The sequence below is a fragment of the Pinus tabuliformis genome, chromosome 4_2 (genome assembly GCF_031772625.1).
Source record: "Pinus tabuliformis cultivar Carrire ecotype Pingquan chromosome 4_2, CPIR1, whole genome shotgun sequence".
Classification (NCBI taxonomy): Eukaryota; Viridiplantae; Streptophyta; class Pinopsida; order Pinales; family Pinaceae; genus Pinus; species Pinus tabuliformis.
The window spans coordinates 482,005,685-482,022,057 of record NC_142304.1 but is presented as its reverse complement, the minus strand read 5'-3'; positions in this window follow the sequence as shown (position 1 = coordinate 482,022,057).

Sequence of the window (16,373 nt, the reverse complement as noted above, 5' to 3'; positions counted from 1 at the left end):
GTATACATGATTTTCTACATGGTATCAGGGGAAGATTGGTTTTTGGGCTGAGAGTTTTCATAGCATATCTGAGAATTTTTGTGCAAAATTTTTAGAAACAAATTGCAGATCTAGATTCCTTGGGAAAATATGCCCAAATTCAAAAAACAAATCGGATGAATCGAAGTTCAGATGAGGGAGATATCACTGATTTAAAATAAGCTCTCTAGAGGGGATTTCAAAGTTTTGAGTTTCTGGGTTATAGGTGAAAGTCAAATTTGTAATACATACTTCAAGATCGGTAGATGGCATTCCATGGGTTGAAGCTAGAGTATGCCTTGAAAGGAAACTCAAATTTTATAGCCTAGAGGGAAAGGATGGAGGTTGTGCTAGAGGACAATGGCTTGAAGGAATTTGTTGAATAAGAAATTCCCAAGCCAACAACTACTGATGCAGAAAACTTGTTCAAGTGGAAGAAGTGTGTGGTGAAGGCAAGGAATATAATCCTTGAGGGAGTTTGAGATCATATTGTCTCGAGTATCCATGGAAAGGAAACCCCACATGCTATGTGGAAAACATTGACGGACTTGTATCAAAATAACAATGATCAAAGGAAGTTGGCACTAAAGGATAAAATTCATAAAATCAAGATGGAGAAAGGCGAGAAGATTCCAAATTACTTGACCAGTTCACTCAAAGTCGGGATGAACTTAGAAGTGTTGGAATCATGGTTTTCAAGGAGGATATCATGAGCCTTTCTCTTCTTGAACTCCCAAAGAGTTGGAATAGTTATCAAGACTCTGTTAATGGTTGGGAGAAGCTTCCAGATTGGGAACGACTATGGTTAGATTTGATGTAGGATGAGATCATGAGGAACACCAGGGATGGATCTTCATCAAAGACTGATGATGAAGAGAACTGTGCCTTAGCGATTAAGGCGAGGAAGGGGAAAGGTAAACTTTCCAATTCCAAATCATATTCTTATCATGGAGGTAAGAAGAAGGACATGATGAAAGTTAAATGCTTTGATTGTCACAAGATGGGACACTTTGCTACAAATTTTACATTCAAGAAGTTGAAGGAGAAGTCCTTAGGAGGAGTGGCGGGTGAGTCTTTGGCCTCCCAATTCGAATTGGAATTTTCCCTCATTGCATGCATGGTGACTTCAATGATCAGAAGTGTCTGGTACTTAGATAGTGGAGCTTCCTTCCACATTATTGACGACAAAGAGTTATTCAGTGAACTGGAGGAGAAATATCTCAAGATTCATATCAAGATGGGTGATGATGGTAAGTATAGTGTTACTAGTGTGCGCACTATTACTTTTTAGAGGTAGAATGTGGCTCCGCTCACCTTGAACAATGTTATGATCTAGACTGATGAAGAACTTGGTATTCATTTCCATGCTTGAGGATAAAGGATATGATGTGATATTTTTGAAAGGAGAGGCATTCCTTCAACACATAGCCACAGGTCAAGTAGAGAAGATAGGGATTTGAGTTGAAAATCCCTATAAGATAGAGGTAGAGGATTGTGCTACCTTGAGTTCAAAAGAAGAAAAATATGTTGAGCCCAGACGTCGGTGAGTTGTGGCACAGGTGGTTGGGCCACTTGCATCATGGGGCATTGAATATATTGCAAAAAATCTCTACCGGCCTTCCCAAAGGTATGCTTGAGCAAGTTGATACATGCAAGGGTTGTACTTTGGTAAAATATACCAAGTCTTCCTTTGGAGATAGAGACAGTCGAGCAGAGTCTATTCTGGAGAGATTCCATTTAGATGTGCGTGGACCATTCCTGACAACATCCACGACCAAAAACAGGTATTATGTTATATTTGTTGATGACTATTCTCGTAAATGCTGGGCATTTTTTGTGCCAAAAAAGGATCAAAATTTCAAAAAGTTTTGTGAATTCAAAGCATTGGTAGAGAAAGAGTCTAGAAAGAAGGTTAAAGCTCTACGAAGTGATAAGGGTGGTGAGTATGTCTCCAATGAGTTTAATAACTTCTGTGCAACGGTAGGGATTAAAAGAGAGTTGACGACACCCCATAACCCTCAACAGAATGGGGTTTCCGAGAGGAAGAACAAGATCATAGTAGGGGAAGCAAGAGAAATGTTGCATGATCAGGGCCTACCACTACACTTGTTGGCTGAGGCATGCAACACAATGGTTTATGTTCAGAACCGTAGCCCACATTGGATACTTGAGATGAAGACACCAGAGGAGGATTATTCTGGTAAGAGTCTAGATGTTGGTCACTTTAGGAATTTTGGGCCATTAGTTTATTGCCATGTGACCAAAGATGCATGGAAGAATCTTAAGCCAACAGCAGAGTTAGGGATCTTTGTGGGGTACACTGATACACCCCACAACTATCATGGATCCATGCCAACTAGTCAGATGAGAGTGGTTTATAGGGATATCAGATTCAGTGAGGAGAAGTCCATGCGAGTTTCCCTTGAGAGGGAGCTTGAGCTACATGCAAATGAAGAGATTTTAGATCCTAAGGTTGAGGGGCCTCAAATTGATGTGGAGCAGTCACATGCAGAGGTTTAGAGTGTAGGTTTTAACCCTGTACAGAAATTACCTGCATACGAATTCTAAAACACAGAAAATAAACAATGTGAGGGCATAACACATAAAACACATATACATAGAGATTTTCCCCTGGATCCCAAAACCGGGACTACTGGATTGATTTTTCGTTGTGATCCTTTCAATGTTACAATACATATTTATACATGTCGAAGCATCCAATATTATGGACCAAAAACCATAGCATCCAAAACCATGTGCAAAAATCATGCACAAAACCATAGGTAGGTCTGCCCAAACTAACATAGGGTCCAAAACCAAAATTTTACAGGGTGCTACCCCGAACCCCATAGAGTGGTGTTACCTACACCCCTCAAACCCCTTGTGAATCCCCCCTCTATGCAATCAGCGTAACGAGGGGGGGCTCCGCCCCCCTTCTAACCCCCCAGTTAACTATGTGGGATAGTCGTGGAAACAATATAACACAACCCAACATTCTCTCACTTTTTGTTTTCTTTCCACAAGGGGCCACAAGAGAGCTTAGTCATTTATCCAGCCTTGCAATGCCCGTTGTTTCTCTACACCAAGAGAACTTCTCAGAGCTCACAGATTTTCTCAATGCATCTGCAGTATTCTTCAAAGTGTCCACCTTTATCAACAACACTTTTTTTTCTTCTATCATATCCCTTACAAAGTGATACTGAACATCAATGTGCTTTGTCTTTGAATGATATGTAGGGTCCTTTGCCAAGAAATTTGCACTTTGGTTGTCACAGTCTATCCTTATAGCTCCTTGTACTAACCCCATATTTGAACACAATCTTTGCAACCAAATGGCTTCCTTGCTTGCATGAGTGGCTGCCATGTATTCTGCCTTTGTAGTTGATAGTGCCACTACACATTGTTTCTTACTCATCCAACTAACTGCACCTCCAAACAGGTTAAACACATACCCACTTATAGATCTTCTTTGATCCAGATCTCCAGCCCAGTCTGCATCAACAAAGCCACGAATATCCAACACTATGTCCAATCCTAGTCTTCCTTGGTAGCACAAACCATAATCACTAGTGCCAAACAAATACCTGAAAACCCACTTCACTGTTGTCCAGTGCTCCTTCCCTGGTTTTGACATAAACCTGCTCAATACTCCCACTGCATGTGCAATATCTAGTCTAGTACAGACCATCGCGTACATCAGGCTACTGACTGCACTTGCATATGGAACACGGGACATGTCCTCTTCCTCTTCTTGTGTCTTGAGACACTGTTCAGTGGATAACCATACACCTACAGGAATAGGAACCTTCACTAGTTTACTATCCTGCATATTAAACCTCTGTGCAATATTGTTTCGATATACTTCCTCTGGTTTATCCAGAGCTTCCTCTTTGTCCGATCTCTTTTAATTTCCATGCCCAAAATAGTGTTTGTAGCACCAAGATCTTTCATGTCGAATTTGGAGGACAAATGGGTCTTCAAATCCTGGATAATTTCTTTGTCATTTCCAACTAGCAACATATCATCCACATACAAGACCAGATAAATAACACAGTCACCAATTAATTTAAAATACACACAGTGATCTGCTTTGCTTCTGGCAAAGCCAAGTCCCCTTATAAATGTATCAAATTTCTAATACCACATCCTTGGTGACTGTTTTAACCCATATAGAGACTTCTTTAACTTGCATACCAGTTCTTTCTTACCATTCACCACAAAGCCTTCAGGTTGCTTCATGTAGATCTCCTCTTCCAGATCCCCGTGAAGAAATGTTGTCTTCAGATCCATCCGTTCTACCTCAAAATCAAAAGCAACAACAACAGATAAAAGTAATCTAATAGAAGTTACCTTGGCAACAGGAGAAAAAATATCACCAAAATCAATTCTCGACACTTGGGAATAACCTTTTGCTACCAACCGAGCTTTGTATTTCTCCACCTTTCCTTCTCCATTTGTCTTCTTCTTGAACACCCATTTTCTGCCAATGGGTTTCCTTCCAGCCAACAACTCCAGCAGATCCCAAGCCTCATTTTTGTGCAAAGATGCCATTTCATCAACCATGGCCTCTTTCCAGAGTTTTCCATCCTATGAATCTACTGCTTCCTTCACAGTGCTGGGATCATCATCAGTAATAGATAAAGAAAAATTTTAACAAAAAGCAGATGGACTATACATTTCTAGTTGCCTTCTTTCTCGAACTGATCTTCTCACACCCAGAGTTTGTGGCTCTTCATCTTCTGATTCCCCCTCCGTTGTAGAGTCTGATTCTTCCTCCTTTAGCTCAAACTCTATCTTCTCAGGTTCCTTTGATTGGAATTCATATTTAATAACATCTTTTACCTCTTTGAACACCACATCTCGGCTGTACACAACCTTCCTTGTTACTGGGTTCCAAAGGTTATAACCCTTTAAACCATCCTTATACCCAATAAAGATGCACTTTTCAAATTTACTATCCAACTTGGTCTATTTATCCTTTAGAACATGTACATATGCATCACATCGAAATACCCTCAGATGTGAAAGAGAGGGCTTCTTACCAGTCCATACCTCTTGTCGAGTCTTATTCTCCAATGCTAATGAAGGTGATCTATTGACTAGGTAACATGTTGTCTCCACCGCCTCTGCCCAGAATTCCTGTCCTAACTCAGCACCACTGAGCATGCTTCTTGCTCTTTCCATCAATGTCTTGTTCATTCTTTTTGCAACTCCATTTTGCTAAGGTGTATATGGAGTAGTCTTCTGCCGTGCTATACTACACTTCTTACATAATTATTCAAATTCCTTACTGCAAAAATCTCCAACATTATCTGTCCTCAACACCTTTATCTTCTTCTTTGTCTCATTTTCCACCAGAGCCTTAATTTCTTTAAACTTGTCAAAGACTTCAGATTTCTTCTTAAGGAAATATATCCATGTATTCCTTGAGAAGTCATCTATAAATGATACATAGTACACAGATTTACCCAGTGATGGAACCTTCACAGGTCCAAACACATCAATGTGCACAAGCTCTAATATCTATTTCGCCCTCTTACCACCAGAGGGGAAACTCACCCGATTCTGCTTCCCATATACACAATTTTCACAGAAATCAAAATCCAGGGAGCTATTACTCATATCTTCTACCATACCTTTACCATGAAGTATTCGAAGGCCCTTCTCTCCAATATGTCCAAGCCTTTGATGCCATGGCATGGTCTTCTCTCCAGAGACCACTAGATTTTCTGCTCCAATTTTAGGAACCATAGAGCTGTTGCACCCATCAACAATAGTGCTACCTTGCAGCTTGTATAGAGTTCCAATATGAACTCCTCGCATCAATACCAGTGCTCCCCGAACCATCTTGCAGGTATCCTTCTCGAACACTATTTTTTACACCTGCATCATCCAACTTGCTTACAGAAATCAGATTTCTGGCCAATGCAGGAATATGTAGAACACCCGAAAGTGTTCTAACCCTTCCACCTTGCAACTTCAACTTTACTTTTCCATGACCAACGATTCTAGCCTTCCTGTCATCCCCCAAGAAGACATCACCACCATCATATTTCCCATACTCTTAGAACCACTCTCTATGGGGAGTGAAGTGAAAGGATGCACCTGAGTCAATCAACCATGCCTCACGATCTACATTTGTACTTGAAGAAGCCAAGTAGACATCTCCACCTTCATCTAAGGTGGTTTTCACCTCTGCAGAAGGAGCATCATCAGATCCCTTTCCTTTATCAGGAGCTTTAGATTTATAGTCCCTTTTGTAGTGCCCTTCCTTTCTGCATTTCTACCATACCACCTTTACAAGTTTTCCTGGAGATTTAGGTCTTCCTCTAGATTTAGACCTCCCACTCGATGACTTATTTTTGTTTCTGTTCTGGGACTGTCCTTGTATAGACAAGGCATCACCATTCTGGCTCTCCATATTTTTCCGTCTCATTTCCTTCGTCAGCAAGGATGATACTATTTCATCAAACTGTAAGGAAGTTGCATTGCTACCTATTGTAATAACTAGACTATCCCATGAATCTGGTAGAGAACAAAACAAACGGATGCACTTATCTTCATCTGAAATTTTAATATCAACAGATAATAACTGACTTAACACAATATTAAATGCATTTAGATGCTCTGTCACCGAGTCTCCATCTTTCATCCTTAAGTTATACAACTTTTTCCATAGGAACAGTTTATTCACCAAATACTTAGATTGGTACAAAGTCCCTAACTTGTCCCATAAAGCCTTCGCCATAGCTTCCACTGATACATTCAGCAATACTAAATCTGAGAGACACAATCGTATTGTGCTCTTTTCCTTCCAATCCAACTTCTTCCATTATTCATCAGACACTCCCATTGGTTTTAGTGCCTGTATCTACCATGATCCACTGACATTTATCCACCAACAAATCCTCCATCTTGAGTTTCCACAACTCAAAACTTTGACCATTAAATTTATCGATCTCTATCTTTCCACTGCTTGCCATCTTCTTTCACAACCAGAATCGATCTCACAGATCTCCCACTGAACAAGGTCTACCACAGGCCATAGCGAAAACCCCTCAGCAACAAAGGCATCCCCTTGAAGCCAAAACAACTCTGATACCAAATGTAGGTTTTAACCCTGTACAGAAATTACCTGCATACAGATTCTAAAACATAGAAAATAAACAATGCAAGAGCATAACACATAAAACACATATACACAAAGATTTTCCCCTGGATCCCAAAACTGGGAATACCAGCTTGATTTTTCATTATGATCCTTTCAATGTTACAATACATATTTATACATGTCAAAGCATCTAATACCATGGACCGAAAACCATCACGTCCAAAACCATGTGCGAAAATCATCCAAAAAACCATAGGTAGGTCCGCCGAACCTAACATAGGGTCCAAAACCAAAATTTTCCAGGGTGCTGCCCTAGACCCCATAGAGTGGGGTTACCTGCACCCCTCAAATACCTTGTGACTCCCCCCACTACACAATAAGCACAACGAAGGGGGTCTCTCCCCCCCTTTTAACCCTCAAGTTAACTACGTGGGCTAGTCGTGGAAAGAATATAACACAACCCAACACAGAGAGTAGATACGTCCACTTAGGCAGAGTCTTTTAGATAGGGAAGAAAGCGCACTAGAGAGGCTAATAGATTGTTGGATGATGCATAGGAGAATGTGGGAGCACGCTCTTCTTAGTGCAGACAAAGGAGGTCACTAGAGAGGTACAATGGATACATGGCACTTATGGGTGTATGTGTTGTGATAGATCCATCTTCCTTTCAGGAAGCAGTGCAACGACCAGTTTGGGTTGATGCGATGGTGGAGGAGTAAGACTCCATAGTTCAAAATAGTGTTTGGGATGTGGTCTCGAGACTAGAGAACAAGTCAATTATGAGCTCCTGTTGGCTTTACAAGGTAAAGAAAGGCGCATATGGTAGCGTGGAGAAAGGCCAAATTTATGGCCCATGGATTTTCATAGGTAGAGGGGATTTACTATGATGAGACGTTTTCTCCTATTGCAAGGTAATTGTTAATCATATCTATTTTGGCACTATTAGCACAGATGGGTTGGAAGATCCATCAAATGGATGTGAAGACTACCTTCCTCAATGACATGATTGAGGAAGAGGTGTACATAGAGCATCCTAAAGGTTTTGAAACCTTGGAACGTGAGTTGCATGTTTTCTGACTCAAGAGAGCATTGTATGGGTTGAAGCGAGCACCTCGTGCTTGGTACACCAGGATAGATAGCTACTTCACTAGGTTGGGCTTCATGAAGAGTGAAGTAGATGCAAACCTATATCACATAGTTGTGAAAGGTAAGTGGTTGATCATTGTACTTTATGTAGATGATGTCATACTGATAGGTGATGAGAATCTCATCAAAAATTGCAAGGAGTGCATTGCAAGAGAGTTTGAGATGAAGGACATGGGGCTCATGCATTACTTTCTTGGAATGGAGGTATGGCAGGGAGATGGGGAGTTGTTTGTATCTCAGGGAAAGTATTCCAATGAGATACTCAGGAGATTCATTATGGAGAGCAGTAAACCCATGGAGACTCATCTAGCTGGTAACAGGAGGAAGGAGGATGCTACTTCAGGGGAATTAGTGGAAGCTACTGTTTACAGTAAGCTTATGGGTTCACTCATGTACTTGGTGAACACACGACTAGATATGCACTATGCAGTTAACCAAATTAGTCAAATGATGGTTAGGCCTACCAAGCTATATTGGAAGGAAACAAAGCATGTGTTGAGATACATCAGAGGCACTACTCAGTTTGGGTTATGGTATAGATGGTCAGAGGGAGTGAAGCTTCAAGGCTTCATCAATGTAGATTGGGCAGGGAGTCCATTCGTTAGAAATAGAACATCAGGAGGGATATTTAGTATTGGGTCAATGACAGTTTCTTGGTACAGTAGGAAACAGAGATCGATTGCACTCAATTCAGCAGAGGCAGAGTTCATGGATGCAATTCAGGCAGCATGTGAGGCTATCTAGATTGGCTTGTTTGGTTAGCAGATGGATCCGACGGTGATTTATTGTGATAATCAGAGTTGTATCAAACTCTCTAAAAATCTAGTCTTTCATGATCGGTCCAAGCATATTTATATCCAGTAGCATCATCTCAGAGATTATGTATTGAGGTGGATCATGTTGTTAGATTACATTCCCATGGAGGAGGAAGATGCTGACATATTGACAAAGGAATTGTCAAGATGTAAATTCGAGTTTCACAGAGTCAGGATCGGGGTAGTTGATAATCCCTTTCTTGTTTAGAGGGAGTGTTGTGAAATGGCAACAACAAATTCTAGTTTAATTTTTCCTTGAATTAAACTGTGAATTAAATTCGAATTCTATTTCCATAGAAACTTAAAATAGTTAAATTAAGTTTATTAAACTTAATTAACTTAGGAAATTAAAGTTGGAAGTCTTTTAGAAGTCATGTATATGTTCTCCCTACTTTGTAGGATTCCAGTGTGAGTTAATTGTGAGTTGTAAAATAGAAGACTTAGTTTCATGGGTCAGATTACTTAAATTAGTTCTCAAATTGATTGAGAGAACTAATAGTGAGTTAAACGTTAGTGGTGACACTAATGAAATCCACCATTGCTACTCTAGTTAATAGAATATTTACTCATCAAAAACTCATGCATGTCGATTATGAGAAAGACCCAGTTGAGACTAGAGTGCATGGACAATGTACTATTTGTTTTATATTTTTCTGAGTTGCACTAATAGTGCATGCAATCAGGAACTGATCCTTGAGGGATTGCCCTATTTTTAGAGGCTTTATTTCTATTTAAAACAAGCTACCCTTCATAGGAATTACACATTGGAATAGAGACTTGGAGAGCTTTTGAAGAGGCTAAGCTTTGGCCTTGAGCTTGCTTATGAGTTGGAGATTGAATTTGGTGAGTTCTGGGATTGTTATAAAGACAACAAGCTTTGTAATTTCATCTTGATTTTCTGGATTAATACAAAATAGGTAGTGGGGTTTTGAGTTTTGTCTTTCCCTAGATATTTATTGTGTTATGTGCCTTTGATTATCTTCCTTTATTGATTATTGTTAGCTCGATGTTTATTAGCTTCCGCTGTAAAGAGTAAAAGTAGATTCTTGTCTTTTGCTTTAGCAAATTGCACTAGATTGTAAATCTACATGATTTTGTACAATAGAGCCCACCCAGTGGATACATCCCGAAAGAATGTTTTGGTGCCCAAGTCTAAGTGAATGGGAGGAAAGAGTCGCACACGACAACTACACACTGTCCAATGTGGACCGAGAAGGTGGAGCCCACCCTATGGGGAACCCCTGCATGTTCACACCAGAGGTTGGCTAAGAACACCTAAGTCTAAGCAACCAGATGGTAGTCACTAGGACATGACAACTAAGTGTTGTCCAATGACGAGCGAGCAGTGGAGCCAAAAATATAGGATGGCCTGGAGGAGGTAGCCTGAAAGATTGTGTAGGGCACACAAGGCTAAGCACTAGGAGGAAAGGGTTGTGCCACGTGCCAACTTTTTGAGGGCACTGGAGACAGCCCTTTTGATGGGATTTGTGGTCGTGAAAGTGGTTTCCTACACAAATGATCGTGCATATTGATGCAGAGAGCTACTCCTGGGACACTTCTGCCGAAACCACAATCCACTCAGGAGTGGTGTCGAAGACAAAGGGCATGGAACTTATGATTTTCAAAAAATGAAATAATAAAGGAAATGCTCACAAAAGAAATCCTCGGAGGACTTTTTCTCTCTCCTCCAAGAGGATAGCTGGCAGCTTGTAATTGGCCCAGACAATAGAGGGTAGTGATGTCAACATTATCCAATAAGGGGAGGACATTGGCAGCTAGATTCCACATTTTTGGGCACCCAAGGGGTCAATTTCTAAGTGATGTGTGTCACCACTCCAGAGACACCAGGTATCCTTGATGATGTCAGCATTACATCTTCCTAGAGGTACAACCCCAATGTTTAATAAAAATTTACAAAGGGAGTATTGGGAGAGGATTTCCAGGACACATTGGCAAGTTGGCATATTGGCAGTCAATTAGAAAGGTGTCAGGAGAACCCCATGAGATAGCTCATCCTGCACGACAAGAGCCCAAAAGGTTCAATTTTATGCATTTTGTGGTGGTGCCAAGTAGAAGGCACTGAGCCACAGAGGTAGAGCAGAAACCAATGAAATAGGCACCAGGAGGTCACCACAAACATGTCAACCTAAAGGTTTGACCTCGGTGGGTTCATAATGGTACATAAACTCATTGCATCAAGAGGAAGGGAGCTATAGGCTAAGCACCTGTACTTGGCTCTATGCCATACGTAAAGACCATGCACATGACACTTAGAAAGAGCTGCAAACTATCTTTGAATAGTTGAGTATTGGCATTTGTGATAGTCCTTGGTCCCCTCATGTAGAGTCTTGACCAATAGTGCAAAATCATTAACAAAAGAAGAAAAGTCTCCCAACAGGACTCAAAAGAGCTTAGTGCCTAGGGCCTAATCTAGTGGTCACAAAGACCCAGTATTATGGTGGAAAAATAGGTAGAGGGCAGAGAGAAAAGTGACTAAAAGGTAGAACCAAAAAATTTCTAGTTTAAGTGCAGTTTTTGGTAGTTAAAACAAAATTGAACAACGGATAAAGATAGTGAAGCAATGCTAAAACCTGTAAAAACTCCAAATTAGCTAAAATATGCAAATAAACATAGTTTAACTAGCAGAAAAGGTTGATTAAGGTATGAGAACTTGGTGAACAAGTGTAGAGGACTGAAATAAATATGTCAAAGGAAAAAATAAGGAAGCATGCAATAGTCAAATAAAACATAAACAAGGAAATAATATCAAGCAAGAATTCTATATAAGTAGGCCTAATCAAGCATAATATATACAAAGTTTTTTGGGACAGAGCTTATGGCACAACGAGGTGTTGGTATAATGGTTGCTATAGGTTTTTGTGAGAGGTGACTGAGATAAATTGTTTGTTTTAAAAGGAGAGAAGGCAATCATTAGTGCTATTATGAAAATGGATGAAAAAGGGAACAATGAGTGTCAAATCAAGTTGTAGCTTGCTAATCATGGGTTGGTTCTCCTTCCATTGGGTGTTGGATAATGGTTGGGGTTGTAGCTCCATTCAGTTGCATCTTCTAAATTTCGGACTTGTAGCTTCCTAATGGTTGTAGTAAAACATTATATTCACAAGTTGTAGCTAGCCCTATGAATAAAATGGAGAAGCAATGTTTGAATTTATTTGTTCCTTGAATGCTACATAAATTGTTGAAGTAATTGTTTGTCATATTTATTGCTGAAAGTTATATTCACTATCTTATTATTCTCACACAAAGTAAAAAGAAATTTTGAATTGGTAAAATTGCTAGAATACTAATTCAACCCACCCCCCCCCCTTAGTATTGTCATGGTTTCCAACAATTGGTATCAAAGAAAGTTTACTTCTTATTAGTCTAAGAGCTGGAAGAAAGATCAAAGACCAAGGAAAACTAAGAAGGAGGCTTTATTAATAAGGCACCTATGTTTAATGGAACAAAGTATGTTTTTTGGAAAGTAAGAATGAATACCTACATTCAATCACTTGGATCTAATGTGTGGGATATTGTGGAAGAAGAATATAAAAGACCTCCAATATTGGTTACCAGAGATAAAAAGTTGGATTTCACGTGAAATGCTAAAGAAATGCATGCCCTACTTGCTGGCCTACCTAAATAATAACTTGTCAATGTGATGGATTTCAAATATTCTAAAACAATTTGGGAGAAGATGAGCAGCTGTTATGAAGGAGACAACAATGTAAATAAAGATAAAATACAAAGTTTTAGGATAAAATTTGAATCATTGAGCATGCATGATGATGAAGATATTACAAAGTATTTTCAAAGAGTTTACGAAGTTGTGACCACCATTAGAGGGCTTGACAAGAAGCTAGACGAAGAAGTGGTGGTTCAAAAAGTGTTGAGATATCTTCCTGAGAGGTTCAATCCCAAGGTGTCAGCCATTGAAGAAATGGAAAATATGAACACTCCCACTCTAGATCAACTCGGAATACTCACTACCTATGAGATGAGGATTTCTAAAGGAAATTCCATAGCCAAAGAATCAACCTTCAAAGCATAAAAGAACTGCAAGGATGAGCATGTTGACACATGTTGTGAACTAGATGAAGAAGAAGCTAACAATATGAAGTCTCAAGTGAGGATCAAGCAAGTATAAAGGTAAGTTTCCTTTTAAATGTTTTAATTGTGGCCAAGTTTGTCATTATGCATCAAAGTGTCATGAAAAGAAGAAAAATGGTTATGATCCTAAAGAAAAAATTAAAAAGTTTCAAAAGGACAGAAAGGAGGCTAAGTCGAAGGGTTTATAAGATCAAGATGAGAGCTCCTCTGAAAGTGAGCCCAACCAATCCTCATATGAGGACAAAGATGAAGGGAGATCTAAGGAATTCATGTTGATGGACATTGGAAATCTGCAATTTGAGGCTATTAAATCTGATGATGATGAAGGAGAAGTTGAACTTGAAGGAGAATTGGTAAGTGCACTTGAGGAAATAGAGAGGCTGACAAAGAAAAACAAAACCTAGAAAAAATCATTGATAAAAGAAAAGGTTGAGGTTGTTGAGCCATTACTTTTGTAGTTAGAAGAAAGTAAGAAAATCAAATAAACCTTGAACCAACAGTTGATTAAAAAGATAAAATGTGTGAGAAGCTAGAAGGTGAAATTGTGTTATTAAGGAAGGAGATTGAAAAGGGCAAAACACAACTTAGTTTCAGTCAAAATTTTCCAAAAGGGATTGAAGATCTCATTGAGATATTAGAAGCATAGTGATCCTCCTCAAATCGAACTGGTCTAGGCTATGAAGCCAAGTCTAGCGTAGCAATTGAATTAAAAGGTAAAAAGGGAATTACCTTTTCTCCCCCAATAAAATAAGAGTCCATGCAGAAGCTAAAATACAACGAGCATACCGAGAAAAGTCAAAATATTGGAAAAAGGAGAATTTTTTCCATGCTATTCGAACTACCCAAAATTATACTCAGCACAGAAGGAAATCATTAAGGAATAGGGCTATCTTCCTAGGGTGTTGTTTTACATACACCAATTATGGACACAAATAAGCAAACTGCAGAGTTAATCTGTCTTACAGACAACTCAGATCTAAGAGAAGAATTCAAAAGAGAAGCAAAAGAAAATAGAGCCAATAATTGGGAAAATTGGACAAAAGTTGAGAGTATGGAAAGAAAAAGGAAAAACAAAGCAATGTGACATTGTCTTGTATGCTCATAAGGGTGGGAGCCATTGGTATGTGGAAATTGATTGTTCCAGGCACATGGTAGGAGATAGAAGAAAGTTCCTAAGTTGTAAACCTGTCAACAAAGGTAATGTGACCTTTGGCAACAACGCTCAGGGAAAAATAATTGGAAATGGAGTGGTTAGTCTATACAATGGCCAAAGTAAAGTCGACAATGGTTTATATGTTTATGGGATGAAACATAATCTGCGAAGTGTGTATCAAATGTGTGATCAAGGGTATGATGTGGTTTCTAAAGCAAAAAATTGTCAAATCAAGTCCAAAGGCATAGGTGAGATAGTCGTTGAGGCTGTAAGAAAAAACAACAATGTCTATGTGTTGAAGGAGAAGACAAAATAGTATTGTTTAACCAAGATATATGAGAGTTGGTTATGACACAAAAGGCTTGGAGACCTGACCTTTGATAATATTATCAACTTGAGAAAGAAAAATATTATCAAGGACTTTCCCAAGCTTTCAAAACTAGATAAAATTATATATAAATCATGCAAATTGGGAAAGAAATCTCGAGTTCCTTTCAAGGCCCAAAGAAAAATTCTTCGGAAAAGTCATTGCAACTAGTACACATGGATTTATGTGGACCATAAAGAACTAAGTCAACCATAGGCAAGCTATATTTTATGCTAATAATTGATGATTTCAATAGGATGATGTGGGTTTCCTTTCTCAGAGAGAAATCTAAGGCTTTTGAGAAGTTTAAAGAATTCAAATCTATGACTAAGAATGAAACCAATTGAAAAATAAAAAGAATTAGGTCATATAATGGAGGTGATTTCACTTCAAAGGAATTTGATGAATTCTTTAAGACAAATGGAATCAAGAGATAATTTACCATAATAGAGACTCCTTAGAAAAATGGTGTTGTAGAGAGAGAAGACAGGTCAGTGTAGCAGTTAGCGAGAGAAATAATGATAGAAAAAAATGTTCAACAAAGGTTTTGGTTAGAGGTTATTCACATAGTTGTCATCATCCTCAAAAAATATAATTTTTGACCCAACAGTAAAAAAAATCCATATGAGTTGTGGTGTGGTAGACCTTCAACAGTCAAACACTTCTAAATTTCTGGCAGCAGATGCTACATTAAGAAAAATGATGAAGAACTTGGCAAATTTGATTCTAGAGCAGATGAAGAAATTTTTATGGGTTATTCACATAATGAGAAGGTTTACAGATGTTACAATAAATTCAATAAGAGAATCATTGATTGCATTGATGTAAAGGAATATGAGCACGATGATCAAGAAGTGAAACAACTCAAACAAGGCAGCATTGATGAACCAATAAGCATTGGTGATGAGAATGATGAGGCCAATGTAGGAGAAATTTAGTAACATCCATCTAGTCATTAAGCCAGAGATCCCCCAAGGTATGTACAAAAAAACCTTCGAGTTGATCATATTGTTGGTGAATTAAATTCTGGAGTGTAGATAAGAAGGAGGTTGCAAGATTCCCTCATAGAGGCACATATTGCACTAGTGTGCATGGAGGAACTAAAGAATATTGTTCAATCTAGTCAATATCAACATTAGCTAAAGGCCACGAATGAAGAATTGGACCAGATAGAGAAAATTGTACTTGGGAACTTGTTCCAAGACTTGCAAACAAGAATGTCATTGGAACAAAGTGGGTATTCAAGGTAAATTGAATGATCGTGGAGAAGTGCAAAGGATATGCTCAAATAGAAGGATTAGACTATGACGAAACTTTTTTTCCTGTTTCTAGATTAGAAGAAATAAGAATTATTTTCACATTTGTGTGTTTTAAAAAATTAAAAATCTATCAAATGGATGTAAATCTGTTTTTCTTAATGGAGAGCTACAAGAGGAATTTTACATAGAGCAGTCAAAAGCTTTTAGCTGACAGAGTAACCAGATTATGTTTTCAGACTTAAGAAGGCATTGTATGGCCTCAAGAAAACCCCTAAAGCTTGGTATTCCAAGCTATAAAGATACATGATTAAGTGTGGATTCAAAAGAGGAGTTGCTCACAACAATCTCTATGTAAAAGAAAAGGATGAAAAACACATGGCAGTGGTGGTATATG